Genomic DNA, 6,867 nt, shown 5'->3' with positions numbered 1-6,867 from the left:
CTCGCCGCACGCTCCCCACCTTTATAGCGGGCGCCCCTCCCGCGCCACGGGCAGCCGGGCGTGGCCCTGGGCGCGACCCTCCCGGGACGCGAGCGGCCAGGGGAGGCGCTCCTGAGCCCGGGATGTGCGGCGCGCGCCCATTGGCGGAGCTTTCCCCCGCGGGCCGGCCGCCACAGCGCCCACCTCCCGGTCCTCACTCCGCGCCCCCATTGGCCGTTCACGTCCCACGGGCGCCCGCTCCCGCCCCGCTCCCGCCCGGATGGAAACCTGGTTGGGGAGTGGGAGGCCGAAGCGGGGAGGAGGGTGAGTGGTCCTTCGGGTAAGGGTGCGCGAGAGAGCCAATCAGAAGCAGACGTGGAAAAGAGGCGCCGCACCAGCCAATCACAGCGCGAGGTGCGGTCGGGACCGGCTGACGCGAGTGCGGGCCGCAGCCAATGGGCGTGCCACTGCCCGTCCGCTCTTCAGCAGCCGGTCGGGGGCGGTGGAAGAGCGAGTGAGGAGAGCGCGACGGCGGCGGCGGCGGCGCAGCCATCGCTGGACGGCCAGAGGGAAAGCGAGGCCCGAGCCTCTGCGTCTAGGTGAGCGGCAGCGCCTCCTGAGAGGAAGCCGGGCTGCAGGGCTTGTTCTCGCCTGGCCGGGGCAGCGGCTGCGGGAGCCGGGGCGGCAGGCCAGGCCCCGGCCAAGGCAACGACCCGCCGCCCCGCCCCCGCCCCCACCCGCGTCCTCCCTGAGCTGGGGGGCCCCGATTCCGCCAGGGTGGGCTCTGTCCGGCTGGGCGGGGCCGCCGCCGTCTGAGGGGCCCTTAGGGAGGGCCCTGGTTTGCAGCCGCGGATCCCGGGGGCGCCGCCTGAGGTGGGAGGCCTCGTAGAGGTGGCGAAGGTGGAGAGGAGTTGGTAACGGGGGGAGCGGGTTCTTGTGCTCCAGGGAGCGTGGCGGCAAGAGGCGGCCTGAGCTTGAAGCATCCCGGGCCTTGGAGAGAAAGAAAGTGATGGGGAAGGGGTGATGCTCAGAGAAGGGCGCCCGGGGCGAAGGCGCGGGGCTGGGGAGTGCGGTTGGCCTCTTGGAAGTGGCATCGGTAGAGACTGGGGGGACATCAGGCTCGGGCTTTGAAGGTTGGGGTGTTTGAACAGAGGGGGACACGTGGATGTGGGGCGAGAGGCTCCCCCACTGAAACCGGAAGGTGACTGAAGGGAGAAGGGTTTAGGCGAGGTGTGGATGGAGAGGCTGTTTGACTGGAGGCGCCGTGTGGCTTCCTAGGAGAAAGTATATGAGTACACGGAGCAGACGAGGTAGATTGATGTGTGGTAGCTGAAGGCTGTGAATCTTTTATGAGTAATTGAGCAAGAGCAGCTGTCCGTTTCCGCAGTCGGGAGAGGCAGATGTGCCGTGTAGAAAGAGTCAGGTTCATTCAGCCCTGGTCATCCAGGGCCTCTCAGATTTGTTCACTTTCACTTAGTGAACGGATCGCCCTGCTGCCTCTCCGCCCTTCTTTCCGCCCGCTTCCTTGACAGTCCATCTGATTGTTGGCCTCCGTGGCACACAAACTCACCTTCCCAGAAGTAATGGCCTGAGTATTGTTTGTTTTTGATTGCATGGCAATGAGGAACCGCCTCGTACTTTATATTAAAATATGTAGACAACATCAGAAGATACACTCCAGAAACTCTGCCCTGCAGGGGAGTTTCTCAACTCTCTTGTTAGAGTGTAATATAGCATGAAAATGATGCAAGATCTCTTACTGTCACACCAGGGAGAATTATATAGGTGTAATTCTTTTATTCTATAGGATTAACTATTTTGATGTAATAGAATTTGATAATAGGTTATGTATGTTGGGAAACTCTACAGCTGTCGGGAAGAGTTTTGTGCTAAGTAGGTTGAAAGTTGCTTTCACTCAGAGGAAAGAAAGTCATGATATATGTGTATCACTGTACTGTGTTTCTGTTTGACACTTTAGGAGTTTTTATTGGTGAAGTGTGGGCAGAGGTTGGGGACGCAGAAAAGGTAGAAGGAAAAGAAGGTGACCCACTACCCCATTTCTGAAAGATTTATATGGGAGAGATACTTTCCTCTTACAGACAGAAGATTTTGAAGAGATAAAGAACCAAAAATAGATAAAGAAACCAAAGAGCATTTGTTGTATAGGATATATCTTTGTTAATTAAAGAGAAAAATAGCGTTATATTAAAGGAGCATTCTTAGGGATGTAGAAATTATTTTGTGGAACGTATTTCTGGTAACACTATTCATTGTGATCACATTTTACCATTAGTATTACAGAATACCTAAGTGCTCAGTCGCCTGGAACAGAGAAGTAATATGAGTGGTGTCGAGTCATCAGGGAAGGTTTCCTGACAGAGATGAGTTTTGAGCCATTATTTGAACCAGGATTTGGGATAATGGGTTACTAGAAGACGGGAGCATGCCATTCTGCAAGTTTGAATGTAGTATAAGGCATTGATAGGAGTGACAAGTTAAAAGTTTTTAAAGGAGAGGTGAAGATTTGAAAGATTTAGGTGTGTAGAAATGAACTCAGCCTGTTTTTGCAGCTTAGTTGATAAATGATGAGTCTTTGGTGGCTGGGAGAGAATTAGAATAATTAATGGTGTATTGGAGATAAGCAGTAAAGGAAAAAGCACGCAAATATTTTTGGTAGTTATGATACAAGAATGTGGTGAAAATAAGTTGAGTTATTGAGAGGTAGATTTCCTAGTCAACCATATATAATAAGAAACATTTTTGAGACCTAAACTAGATTGTATTGATAATAATTGCAAGTGTTACACGGAGCTGCTTTGTGCCAGTCACTGTTTTAAGCTTCTCAAGTATCTTCTTTTGATTATGTTTTATAAGTGAGGGAACTGAGATTCAGAAAGATTTAACTTCCGCAAGTTCACGCAGCTAGTAAGTGGCAGGTAAAAATGGGCAAAATCAGTCAGTAAACATTACTTGAGCATCTGCATGATGCCAGGCAGTATGTTCAATGCCGGGGATTCAAAGTAGACAAGAAAATCCAAAGGTCAGGCCCGAGCCATTGTTTTAGAGATTACCAGGAGTTTATAGAAGACAGTCCAGTTAAAAAAGAAGAGATTACTGGAAGGTATTTTTGTAAATACTAAGGAATACTCACACACTGTTCATAGCAACCTAGGATGGAAACAATTTTAAGAAAGAGGAAATCAGCAGCAGCAAAATCTGGGAGACTCAGAAGAACAATGTGAAGAAACCATTGGTTAAGTAAGAAAAAAAAAAGTATTGTTGAGTTTAGTCTCAAGAAAGCTGGAGTAAAGTTGTTAAGATATGGGCTGGTGGTTATTCATGCTTAGTGGCAAATAATCCATACAAATTTTTTATGATCACAGTTATGGTCAAATTCATAAGAAAGATGATGGTATGGACCCTTGTAATACTTTAATCTTCAGTTAGAAAGATCATGGTTTGTTTAAAAATATTTGTACTTTTTTTATTTTTCCAAATTTAAAAAAGAACTTTTTTTTATGATTAGGAAGGGAAAAAATCCATTCAATAGCAATGAACTAGTAGTGAGGAAATATTGTGGGTAGGCAAGTCTGCACTTGGGATAGGAGAAACATGTGTATCTACTACATATGAGCCATTTAGATAGGCATGTTCCCAACTGGAAAGGCCTAGATTCTTACTGGTAGAAACTGAAACTGTACATACTGAAAGATGGCATTTGCTTAATCTCTGGGATCAAGTTACTGAAGCACTCTGGATCATGGAGATCATAATTCTTTTGAACATTTGTTTGGCTTAGAGTTTAATAAATGAATTTAAGGTTAAAAGAAGACAACAAATTACTCTTAGAATTGAGTCATTTGAAGAGTTTATTTTGGCCTGTACCCTTCCTTCTTCCCACATGTTGTTTCTGTCGTTCTTCTCTTCAGTATGTTTCTGATAGGCTTAGGGTTTCAGTTCAGTAAGACAGTATGAAGATGCTGAATTTATATATAACTGGTAGACTTCAACACTTAAAAAAACTTGAAATCGTTACCTAATATATACTAAACTGATCTTCTGTATATAAAGAGAATTGAAAATGAATCATGATGTGATTGGAAGGGGAGAGGGAGCGGGAAAGGGGAGGGTTGTGGGTGGGAGGGAAGTTTTGGGAGGGGGAAGCCATTGTAACCCATAAGCTGTACTTTGGAAATTTATATTCATTAAATAAAAAAAAAAATTCATCATTTTCTTTTTCCAGTTTGAAGAAGAAAAATGGCAATACAAAGAAAAATATTTTTTTAATTAGGTAATCATTTTGAAGCAAACTGCAGGATTTGCCCTACCGTCAAAACATACTGAATCTAATCTCTTAAATGGAAAGAGAGGAGCCTTGTAAGTCAGTCTCGTTTTTAGTTTAATCTGGCCCATTGGGGTTGTGGGAGGAAACTTAATGTGATTCCTGTTTAATCTAGGGACTGCCCTGATTCCTTAAATAAATGGTCACATTTAGTTTTCATTTAATTCTCTACCATGTATATCCCATTTTACAGATGAGCATCAGGATCAGAGAAGTTAGTGACTTTGCAAAGCATGGATGGAGAACCAAGTGGTAGAGCTGGGATTCAACCTTTGCTTTGTCTAGTTCCAAAACTCATACATATGAGACAGGTAGCAAGAAGGGCTGCTTTATATTTATATCTACAACTGGAAATGTGCCACATGACCCTAGGTATTTGGTAACTAATTGTTGCCTTTAAAGATGAGACTCTTGCTGTTAGTGTTTGTACCTTGTGATGCAGCCTCTAAGTAAATCAGTGATTTGTGTGTGCATATTGTGCATTATGTTACATTTTCTTGCTTATAGAAGCATATCTTTTTAAATGATGCATTTATAGTGTCTGTCAAAATGTATATGAGATTGATACTATCTTAAAGTCAGATGCGGAAATGTGGCATATGCTTAATCTCCATGCATAACCATCTTATCAGTTTGTTGCATGGATTTTCCCTACATTCTCCCACTTACTTATTAAGTTCCTTTTTAGATGTGACACAATGTAAAGTATATTACTAATAAAATAGCTCATTCTCTTTAAGTAATTTTATGGTATAGGGAAAAATTGCTGTGGTGTAGAAAACTCTTATTAAACTGTGAATCAGCAGATTTGTGTTTTAATTTTAGTTTTGTTAGCAACTTGATGTATAATTTAAGGCAAGTCACTTCCCTACTCTCAGCTTTTGTTTCCTCATCTGTAAGATGGAAGTGGGGGCTGGGAGCTTTTAAGCCTGTCTGGCTTAAACAAGCTTTGCCTTCTTTCTGATTAAAAACATGGATTTCTTAGGTATACTACCTTTGTTTAAGACTGTGGTGTTGCTTTTTGCTACTTTTCTTTTTATCTCCCTGTTGCCCCTTCCTGTCCATTTTGTCATGCAGCCTTAAGGGTGTGGTCAGGTTTTTAATTCAGAGAGAATAAATTGTTTTTGATATATTTATCAAGACAGCATATCTTAGAAAGCAAATACTCAGTAAATTGTAATGAATGAATAAAAGCTTGTTTTGTCTAAAAATCATTTTAAAAAATATCATTAAAAAAGGTAAAGTTTCATTGGAAGGTAGTTCTGCCTAAAGTAAGAAATATGCATGGTAAAGTGAAACTCATCTGTTCTGTGCTGGACAGATATTTGAAGAAGAAAAACTCTTGGACCTGTCCTTAAAAAGCTCTCTGTTACTGGTAAGAAATGCAAACTCTGTGTTATGGAAAATTGCAAACGATAATATGCATACATATCACCAGCTTTCACAGTTATCAACTGTGGTCAGTCTTGCCTCATTTGTACCTCCAACCACTTCTTTTCTTTATTTTCGAGCTAGTCCCTAGACATTTTTGCCAGTTTACCATACAATATAACAATAAACATGTTTATCCAAGTGAGTTGAAAATTAACTCATGTGCATGTTTTGAGACTTGGGCATATTAATGTGCTGGACAAGATGAATTAGATATCAGCTACTGAAGGGCAGATGTAACTGGGGAGACTGAATGTACATATGTGAAACAGAATTTAGCAACGTTAGATCATGTCCAAAATTGGTGGTAGAGGCTCTTAGATGGGAATTGGTATTATTTTGGAAGGAAAGTAGAATTTAGAGAGGTGGAGACAGGGAGAAAGAACATTTAGGAGTGATGAAATGGGGATGATCACATGGATAAAGAAAGCAGTAGAAAAACCTGGCTTTGGTTTCTTATCTAAATTATATCTAAATCTGTATCTCTATCCAGCTTAGACCACAACAAGATATTGTGTGAATACTGGAAAAAAGCCCATTGCTACATTGCAAAATAGGGTACAGGACTTTGTGAATGTATCATTGTTCTTAGTGAGTTATTTAGCCCATTCTGTTAAAAAGCTTTCTAAATATCTTAATGCCACAGGTACTAATAGATCCATTCCAGCTAGAGTGCTTGTGAATGTGTTGTAAGCTTTCAGGTTAACTCACTTTGGGCTTTTTTTTGGTGTGCAGGTATGTGTTTAACTTAAGAGTTGGGTTATTTAGCTGCAGTAGGTAAGATGCAGCTTGGGACTCATGCATCCTGCACCAGAATGCCTGGATTTGAGTCTGATTCCACTTCTGATTCTAGTTTCCTGCTAATGTTCACTCTGGGAGACAGCAAGTGATGGGTCAAGTGCTTGAGTCCTTGTCACCCATGTCTGAGACCTCGATTGAGATCCTGACTCCTGTCTTTTGCCTGGCATAGCCCTGACTGTTGCAGGCGTTTGGGGAGTGAACAAATGGAAGGTCATTTTCTGTCTCTCTGCCTTTCAAATAGAATAAAAAAAGAACAAAATAAAAATTTAAATGTTAACCACTTGATAATTTTAAGATTACTTTGAAAATACCTA

The 6,867-nt window shown here is 43.0% G+C and overlaps 1 protein-coding gene across 2 annotated transcripts in view; it reads left to right on the top strand.

The window, feature by feature from the left end:
• The first annotated feature begins 468 nt into the window (after window positions 1–468).
• The window catches only part of FAR1 (fatty acyl-CoA reductase 1), a 61,336-nt gene continuing 54,937 nt past the window's right edge, over window positions 469–6,867 (top strand). Inside the window, exons 1-2 of one of the 2 annotated variants that reach the window (XM_062196464.1) lie at window positions 469–578; window positions 4,223–4,356. The gene's annotated coding sequence lies outside the window, so the exon portion shown is untranslated. The remainder of the gene's footprint in view (window positions 579–4,222; window positions 4,357–6,867) is intronic. The other variant, XM_062196463.1, reaches the window with a different exon arrangement.

Source organism: Lepus europaeus, chromosome 7, assembly GCF_033115175.1.
Source record: "Lepus europaeus isolate LE1 chromosome 7, mLepTim1.pri, whole genome shotgun sequence".
In the NCBI taxonomy this organism is placed as follows: Eukaryota; Metazoa; Chordata; class Mammalia; order Lagomorpha; family Leporidae; genus Lepus; species Lepus europaeus.
The sequence above is the reverse complement of the archived record's forward strand: the minus strand, read 5'-3'. Positions and strand labels throughout refer to the sequence as shown.